Source organism: Vidua macroura, chromosome 20, assembly GCF_024509145.1.
Source record: "Vidua macroura isolate BioBank_ID:100142 chromosome 20, ASM2450914v1, whole genome shotgun sequence".
Taxonomy (NCBI): Eukaryota; Metazoa; Chordata; class Aves; order Passeriformes; family Viduidae; genus Vidua; species Vidua macroura.
In genome coordinates this window covers 2,558,594-2,566,239 of record NC_071590.1, presented here as the reverse complement: position 1 = coordinate 2,566,239, position 7,646 = coordinate 2,558,594, and the positions used below count along the sequence as shown (strand labels likewise).

Genomic DNA, 7,646 nt, shown 5'->3' with positions numbered 1-7,646 from the left:
TATTTCTGAGATCCCACCTTAGCTAAGGATTAACTGACACCAGAGATTAGGAAACCCATTATACTGGCATCTGTGCGTGGACTTCCTGGGCTTGGTTTTTGCTGCAAATGGTGTAAGGAAGGGGCATGAGCTGTGGGGTTACCACAAGGCTCATCCAGATTTTATAGCCAGCCAATGGTCTCTTTGGATTTTGATGGAGCAGCTGGAGGCAATATTTTCTTGGCCAGGGAAAAAAGGGAATATGATACATCCTGGCATATACTGGGAGTTGGGAAAGCAGTGCAAAATATCTGATGTTGCCTTGCACTGTGTAGAGAGGTTTTCTGCAAGATGCTTAGTCATCCTCGGGATCTTTCTCTACAAGAGAACTGCAGAGGGATTTTAACAAGAGCCTGGAGTGAGAGGACAAGGGGGAAATGCTTCCCACTGCCAGAGAACAGGATTAGATGGGATATTGAGAAGAAATTGTTCCCTGGGAGGGTGGGCAGGCCCTGGCACAGGGTGCCCAGAGCAGCTGTGGCTGCCCCTGGATCCCTGGCAGTGCCCAAGGCCAGGCTGGACAGGGCTTGGAGCAGCCTGGGATGGTGGAAGGTGTCCCTGCCCTGGCAGGGTGGAACCAGAGGGGTGGAATTGAGGTCCCTTCCAGCCCAAACCATTCTGTTGTTCTGTGATCAGACAGAATGTGTTGCTTGGCCCATTTCTGTGTTGGCTGAAGCAAAAAGCCCATTTATCAAGGGTGTTTTGGGAACTGTTTTCCTTCCCATGTCTTGCACCACGATCCCAATTGTCTGTCATGGGCATGTCAAAACCTGAGGGCTATTTCCCCCAGCTGCAGAGTGTGTGAATGAGGCAGCAAGGCAGGAGAGGCTACAGCAAAGCCCCCAGCCTAAACAGAAGGGAAGGAAATCAAGGGAAAATCACATCAGAATTATTACTGAGAACAGAAACACATGTAAATTGTAGCTCTGCTGGTGTATTCTGGGGAGCTCCCAGCCATTTAATTGGTGAAGACAGATATATAGCAGTATCACTATCTGCTAGGGACCCACATAAATCATCAGGGATGGTTTCTGTTGCTAGTACATGTAGCCAGGCCTGGTGGCCTGAGTGCCACAGAAAGGAAACAAAATACAACTCATCCTGTCAAGAGCTGCTCTGTGTTGTAATTGCAGTATCTGTAAGGAATGCCAGGGTTGGATTATTGGAGATGTCAGAAACAAAATGGGAGAGATTAAATGGCCACAAAGAGCTGCGAAATGAGGAGGTAATTGCACTTCATACGAGTTCAAAGATAACACAGGGAATGTAGATCTTGGCCAGGGCTCTGTGGAGCTGAGATGCACATGGTGTCCCTGGTCTCCAAGTGCTCTCCTGGAGCACCTGTGGTGAGCCTGGAGGAGCCTGGTGAGCACAGCCATGCTGCACCCACTGAGGCAAACACCCTGGCCCTCCTGCAAGAGGTGGCACAGGACAAGGCAACTCTGCTGCATGTTAATGCACTTTAGCAGCAGCCTCTGGAATGAAGAAAGCAGCTCTCTGCTGAATTCAAACACAGGGAATACACATGAATGAGTCTCCATGGAAGGTCTGGGTAGGCAGAGCATCTCCAAACTTAATGGCAGGTGTGGTGCCTCATGGTCCCCCTGCACCTCACATGGGGCCAGTCCTGAGGCTATCTGTCACCCTCATCAGCCCAGGGGCTGTCTGCCCCCTTCACCAGCCCTGGGCCTGCCACCTTCATCAGTCCTGGAGCTACCTGCCACCTTCATCACCTCTGGGCCTGCCACGTTCATCAGTCCTGGGCCTGCCACCTTCACTAGCCCAGGGCCTGCCTGCCACCTTCACCAGCCCTGAGGCTGTCTGCCACCTTCACCAGCCCCGAGGCTGTCTGCCACCTTCACCAGCCCTGGGCCTGCCACCTTCATCACCTCTGGGCCTGCCACCTTCACTAGCCCACGGCCTGCCTGCCACCTTCACCAGCCTCTCAATGGCTGCTGTGGGTAAGTCAGCCTGAGCTAACCTGAAGTCATGAGATCCTTGAGGAGGAAAGCCAAATATGAGCACTTTGCTTTCTCGCAGATGCCAGCTTCACCCTGAAAGAGCCCTCAGGCAATGGGAGAGCTCTGCTGGCTCTCGTTCATCTGTGGTTGCTTCTCACCCCTCAAGGCTTGTGTCTGCAGGAAGGCTCACGAGTGCTGCTGTGCCCATACCAGTTGTGTTTGTTTGCTCCCTGCTCCTGTTTTCTCCACAGCACTTCGCTGCTGCCTGGCTGTATCTTGTACATGCGTACAAGCCAACAGTGACCTTCGGTGTCCCACTGCTCATGGAGCCCAGGTGGAGGAGCTGGAGTGGAGCTAATGGCCATTTCTAGCATCCCTGCATGTTCCTCTTCTCTGAAAATTTAAGGGATGTATTTTATTTCCCTGGAGCAAGGAGATCAGCATAGCTCTTTTACACACAGAGGAGGATGTGTACTGCCTTTAAGTGCCCTTATGAAATGTAATTTGGGGTTTTTTCCCCCAAGAATCTTCATGTTCGATAGAGGAATAATGTCACAGCAGGTGAGATTGTTTACTGGCAATTGTTTAATTGGAATCTGTGTGGGTCCAACAACCAACTTTTTATGGTGTCTGATTTCCAGCTAGCCCAAACTCAGGATACCTCCCCTGGCATAAATGGAATGGGCTATTGGAGGATCTAGTTCAATTAGTCTAAGTGGCATGGGCCCTCCTTTGCATCACTCTTCAAATCCTGTAGAGCTGAGCTTTGCAGAAGAGAGGGAATTTGGCCACATGCCTTTCCTGTGGTGCCAATTTGGCTGAATTGATGTTTGATGTACGTAGGTAGCCCCACCAAGTCAATTCAAGGGGACAAAGGTTAAGTGTGCACTGCAGGCAATTATCCATTAGTATAAAAGCTCCTTGGGATAATATTTATACATTGAAATGCCAAAAAAAGCTGGACAAGATGATAGCTTTTGCAGCACTGTATAATTCATACATTAAAGCTCTGCTTTGCATGTTTGGTATTTCAGAAATAAGGGAACCCATTTTTGTCAGGAAATGCAACATGTGAAATACAGTGTGTGCAACATCCAGTGCTTGCTGTAAACCTTTTCCTTTCATATAGAAATTATATATATTTTATAAATAAACTATGAATGTCCTGGGATGTTTGATGGAAGAAACTCTCTGAAATGGTGACCCTGAGATGTCCAGTTGGTAGAAATCTCTGCAGCTCACATGGAGTTGTGGAATGGTGTCCCTGTAAGAAGCAGGGACAGAGTTCCCCTGCAGGGCTGTGAGAGCAGGATTTCTCCTGCAGTCTCTACTGTCAGGCTTCAGTGAATTCCCTGTCAATGATGTCTATGGTACCTGGAAAATCCAATTTACAGTTGAAGGGATTAATAACTGGCTATTATCAGGCATTGCCTTAGAAAACAAGTCTGTCTTGTGTGTATTAAACAAGTGGTTCTCTGGCATCAGTGTGCTCGGTGCTTGCAAAATTCTCCCTGAGGATTCTCTGGTGCTTGTAGTTAATATGGTTTTTTCCATCAGAGGCAGTAATTTGGGACATACCCACCTAGAAGGGTTACATGTTCAGGTGTTCCACACCTTCAGAAACTTTGAGTCTTTGGGACTTCAACCTCCACCTCCAATTTACTTAAACCTTTTTTTTTTTCCACAATATCAGGATGATTCTGTGAAAGTTTATCCTCATCCTATGCCTTGATCCATGGACAGATTGGCAGAAATTCAGTTTTAAATGTTCCCTGATCCACCTTAGAGCTGTGGTCTGTGGCTGGCTGATTTACCTTCATGTGATTGTGTTCCAGTTGCCTTAAGAACCATTTTTAAAGCATCTAAATAATCACAACAGTCCAGGAGCTCCAGCTTTATGCATAAGGAAGCCAAAAAAGGTACTGGACCACCTGGGACCCCCCGTGTGGATCCTATCCCTGTGCTTTGGTGCAGATTTGGAGACTGTTGTCATCTCAGATGAGATTCACCTCCTCTAATCTACAAGTCTGATCCTCATATTTCTCATCAAAGCTCAGTTCCTGAAGTTATCTGAGCACATCAGAATATCAGATTACAGTTTTTCCTGTGAAAATAGTAGTTTGCATTAAAAAATTGCAAGCAGTAAATCCTAAGTGTTAGGAAACACGGTGAACATGCTGTAATTCTGGGAATGAGATTTTAAATTGTGTCTGCTCTTCAAACCAATATCATGGTTTTTGGGGACTGTGGTGTTTGGTGAGGGTGGAGGGAGAAATTTTGTACTGAGACAATTTTTCACTGCTCTGCTGCTCTGTGAGTCTAAAAAATGATGTAGTGTTAGAATTAGCTTTTCCAGACTCCAATAGCTGTCACAGTGTTTACTGGTCGATCTATGATCCTTCCATCATCTTTGGAAAGTTAAGGACCCTGATAAAATATCCATTAAAGTCACAGTTGTTTTGTACACCTCCTCAGGCACTGGATGAGATCCAGCCTAAATACCCAATCTACATTTTCATGAGTCATTGCAGGAGCAGGGAACACACTGCAACAGGTACAATTGCCACTTTCAGGGGGAATTTTGCTGCCTCCACTCTGACTCCAGCCCAGTCAATCTAAATTTCCATTATGGACAAGGCTGATCTGATATTCCTATGGCCCACTGCTCAAAATACGTGGACACAGAGTAGTTATAAACCATTTTCCAATGACTTTGATATTAAAGCACGTATGGCTCATGCATCTGCTCTTTTGTAAATCTGCTGGTGCTTCTACACAGCCTGCATAAGGCACAGGGAAGACACAGAAACATCTGTTTGGAGTTTTAAGCAGCTTGTTAGATGAATTCAGCACCTGGGTTTCCTGCAGTGAGTCAGCTCTTGTCTGCTCAGTACAGATGAGAAATGGAGAAATACAACACTCCTTGGGATCCCTGTTCTCCTGGCTCGTGGGGGATTGCTCGAGGTCATTCCTGCTGCTGCAAGTGGGAACTGCCTGTGCAAACTCCCAGAAGTAAATATGGGAATAGCATTCTGAGGGGGGAGAGTTTACTCTGCTAAATCTGCTCAATCCTACAAGAAATATGGAGAGGAACTGTTTATGTGGCATGGAGTGACAGGATGAGGGGGAGTGGCCTCAAACTGACAGAGAGTAGGTTTAGGTGATGTATTAGGAAGAAATTCTTCCTTGTGGGAGTGGGAAGGCCCTGGCACAGGGTGCCCAGAGCAGCTGTGGCTGCCCCTGGATCCCTGGAAGTGTTCAAGGCCAGGCTGGACAGGGCTTGGAGCAATCTGGGACAGTGGAAGGTGTCCCTGCCCATGCCAGGAGGGTGGAATGATCTTTAAGGTCCTTTCCAACCAGACCATTCTGCGATTTCTATGATTTCTGTGATTTCTGTGATTTCTGTGATTTCTGTGATTTCTGTGATTTCTGTGATCTCTGTGATTGTGATACTGCTACACACAGGTTATGGTGTTTCCATCTTACTGCCATCCCAGGTAATTCCTTGGCAGTACCCACTACCAGGCAGTAGTCCTGAAACAATCACTGTGTCTGGTTAAAAAGCCCCAGTCCTGAACCGGTTTTCTTTCCGTTCCCTTTTCCCCTCTTCCCCACAGGAAGGATCTCTCTGGTTTTGGTGACCATTACACAGCCAAATGGGAATCTCATTCAGCTGGGAGCTCCTGGCCAGGCTGTGAAAGCAGCACAAGGGATTTGGCTCTGAAAGGAGGTTCAGAGCAGCTGTGTGATGACAAGTCACTTCTGCTTGGTAACTTTCTCTTTTCCTGTCTGTGTATAAGGTTTTAGACATGAGCTGATATCAAGGACTTTTTTGCCACAGCAAGGAGAATTTCCATTGAGGTAAATTCATTTTTAGCCTACTCAGGGAACCCCGGAGTGCATCCCCTCAGCCTGCTTGTGTTTGTGAGCAGAAGGAATGGGCTCGTGAGACAAACTGTTAGGTTGCAATATCATTTTGTTCCTTGCAGCTCTAGAATCAGGCTGCCTAAACAGAGTGCTTGTGTCATGGCCACAGAAGAAGAATCATTTTGGCTGTGCCCAAAGCATGCTACACCTCCCTCTAAGGCCAGTGTACAGCAAACTGGCTCATGGCCCAGTGCAGAGCCCCTGGACTCATCAGGAAATGCCAGTTTTAATCCTTTTATGGCCTGAAGTCCTTGTATTCCTTTGGGCTTATCCATTCCAAAATTAAGGGAAGAAAAGAATTGTGATTGTCTGGTGCCTCCCCACCCTGCATGAACAGCACTGGCCTGTGGTAACCTGGATATAATATGTTTTGTCTGATGTAGTTATAATGATCAATGAGCTATTTCTCTCTCTTTTCTGAGTGATTTTGATTATTATGTATAACAGCACGTAGTCTCCAGTGGATAAAAGCCTCTAATTCTATTTTATCCAACTCAGAGAGCAATCTCAGCAACTGGCTGTTGCCTGTATTATTATGCAGCAGCTATGGCATGTATTATTGCATATGATATTAAGGACTTTGTAATAAATATTTAGTGTTCCTTTAATCTTTCTGTTCTTATGTCATGTTCTGCAGATAATCCTCTACTCCACCATGTACAATTTAATAATTCTTCTTCTGCCCTTCTGCTCTTCTCCCTCATCCAGGCACCTGTGCCCATCTGCTCTTCTCCCTCATCCAGGCACCCGTGCCCACCTGCCCTGGGATGAGCTTTCCATCAGTCCTCTTCTGAGCAGTCTTCAGAGTTCTGGGTTTTCATGACTGTGTCATTAAGAGGAAGAACATTTGTTGCTTGTGTGGATTTCTGAGTAACAATAAATTGTCTTGTGCTCAGATCCCAGCTTTTTGGCACACAATAATTATTTTTTTGTTGGATGGAGGCCAAAGGCCTTTGAGAGACACCAAGGTCTGGCATGGGATTGGTGATGTTTCTGTTTGCTGCTGGCTCTTTTATCTGATGCAAGTTGCTTTGTGCCTATTCTTTCTTCTCACCCATTGCATGGCTGGGTTGGAGCCTTTTCAAGGAAGGGAACCTGAGCTTGGGGCAGCAGGCATCTTTGGAGTGTGGGGGCCAAGGAGTTCAGCTCTCCTGTGGGTCTGTCTTCAACATGGCCATGTTGCAAGGGCTGAGCAGAAATAAGTAGAGCTGTGAGCTGGGGAGTGTTTTGTGGCAGGGCCAAGGGGAGAGGGACAAGGCCTCATGAACACCAACTGCTCTGAGTCTGCCCCAGCTCTGGTGACCAGTGACAGGGGCTGAGGGAATGGGTGGAGCTGTGTCAGGGGAGGTTTAGGCTGGGTATTAGGAAAAGCTTCTTCTTGCAGAGGGTGCTGGGGCACTGAACAGCCTGTCCAGGGAATGGGCATGGCCCCAAGGCTGCCAGAGCTCAAGAAATACCCAGACAATGCTCTAAGATAATTGGTGGGATTGTTGGCTCTGTCCTGTGAAGAACCAGGGATTAGACTGGATGATCCCTGTGGGTCTCTTCCAACTCAGGATATTCTACAATTCTTTGAAAAGGTGTCTCCAGACCACCAAGGTTAACATGCAGCTAAAGTGTGTTAACTGACCTTTTCCCTCTCTGAGTCCAACTATAACCATCAGCTTTCCAATACCTGTGGCAATGATATCCAAGTTTAAAATAATCCAGAGCTTCTCA

General features: G+C 47.0%; 1 long non-coding RNA gene across 1 annotated transcript; it reads left to right on the top strand.

The window, feature by feature from the left end:
• Positions 1-1,962: 1,962 nt before the first annotated feature.
• On the top strand, positions 1,963-6,771 carry LOC128817394 (uncharacterized). The gene is made up of 3 exons (XR_008440183.1): positions 1,963-2,000; positions 5,618-5,769; positions 6,636-6,771. It is a non-coding gene; the product is annotated as an uncharacterized LOC128817394 (long non-coding RNA).
• The last annotated feature ends 875 nt before the right edge of the window (positions 6,772-7,646 follow it).